Source organism: Arachis ipaensis, chromosome B04 (genome assembly GCF_000816755.2).
Source record: "Arachis ipaensis cultivar K30076 chromosome B04, Araip1.1, whole genome shotgun sequence".
NCBI lineage: Eukaryota > Viridiplantae > Streptophyta > Magnoliopsida > Fabales > Fabaceae > Arachis > Arachis ipaensis.
The window spans coordinates 79,772,964-79,774,528 of NC_029788.2; the positions used below are offsets into that span (position 1 = coordinate 79,772,964).

At 36.0% G+C, this 1,565-nt stretch overlaps 1 long non-coding RNA gene across 3 annotated transcripts in view; it reads left to right on the top strand.

Annotated features, from left to right (window-relative positions):
- LOC107639415 overlaps positions 1-1,405 on the top strand; it is a 17,141-nt gene extending 15,736 nt beyond the window's left edge. For all 3 annotated transcript variants that reach the window (XR_002361220.1, XR_001620128.2, XR_002361219.1), the window contains exons 3-7: positions 182-230; positions 383-464; positions 671-912; positions 1,140-1,231; positions 1,327-1,405. This is a non-coding gene — a long non-coding RNA (uncharacterized LOC107639415). The remainder of the gene's footprint in view (positions 1-181; positions 231-382; positions 465-670; positions 913-1,139; positions 1,232-1,326) is intronic.

Below are 1,565 nucleotides of genomic sequence, written 5' to 3' on the forward strand. Positions count from 1 at the left end.
ATATCAAATGCCATCCCCAGCACATCATCAAGTTCTGTGTGCAAAAAAACAAAAATAAAAATATGGGATTGGAACAATTTTTCTACCTGCCCCTGCCTAATCTGAAATGAATGTTAAAAAGTGAATTTTATTTGGACTGCGGGTTTGGAGTTCTAGTGCTAAGAGTTTCGTTCTATTTCAGAGATAAAACGGTGGCAGGTGCAGCCAATGAGTGGGTCGACGAAATTAAGGTATTTGTAAGAGTAGGGTACTATTTTAACATTTTATTTTTGATCAAATCCAATCAGACTTTGACGTTGAGGCATTTGAATAGTTGCGTTTAAGGTTCAGTTAACTCATTGAGTTGGATGATTTGACTTTCAATTCTTCAACGTTTTAACAGTGTCAAAGCATCTATTGAGAGGTACAAAAAAGCCAGTTCAGATTCTTCTAATGGTGGATCCACTTCTGAGATTAATGCTCAGGTTATTACTTATTAATTCATTATTAATCTCATCAGCATCATATATATATAGCTTCTTCAATATATATTTCAGCATTACCAGCAAGAATCTGCAAAACTGCGTGTGCAAATCAGTAACCTTCAGAACCACAACAAGCAAGTTCGATGAACCAATTATTACTAAATAATTGAATCACAGAAAAATTGAACAATTATTGCATGATGCAGGCAAATCTTGGGTGAGGCTTTGAGCAATATGGCTGTCAAGGATCTCAAAAACCTTTTGGGGCTTTATGAGCTTATTTCTGCTAAAGAAGCTGTGATCAATGGTGGTGCTGATTAGATTGTCCTAATAAACAATTGGCTTACTTCAAGTAGGGTTGGATCTTTGAATGATGACCATATTTCATTTCTTAACCGAATTTATGCTTTGTTTATCTGAAAATTAGAGCTGCTGTGAACTATGATAGGTTAGTTAATGTCTTAATGCAAATGCTTGTTCTCCTCCCCCCTCTCTCTTTTTATCTTTTAAAATGCGTGTTGCTTTTAACATCTTAGTTTTGAGGGAGGGGTAGCTTTATGTGTCATTTTTTTATTAGTTGTGTTCTGATTTTGGGGATTTTTTGGATGGTATTGTTTTTGTAGGGATCTCCTGGAATTGAAGATAGCGACAAGTCTGAGGCGCAATTGACTTCAGCTGCTGCTTCTGTGGAGGGTTAAATTCAGGATGCTTGTGACAATTCTTGTAGCATCTGTCTTGAAGCCTTCTGTGACAGTGATCCTTCCACCGTATGACCCTAATTTTTTTTATCATGTGTTCATTTCTTTGGATGACTTTTGTTTGACTCTTTTGATCATGCTGGTTTCTTTCACCCTTCCTGCAGGTGACAAGTTGCAAGCATGAGTTTCATTTTCAGTGCATTCTGGAATGGTATTGTTCTTTGGCTTTCTCTGTTAACTGTTTAGTCTTGTATTATAGTGAGAATTATGGATATTCATTTGGCATTTCAGTCTTGTTGTACCATTTTTATGCTTTGGTGAATTCATCTTGTTGTACTATTTTTATGCTTTGAAGAAAGTTCTTACTGGCAGAGCTTCACATGAAGTCCTATTAAGAATTGCT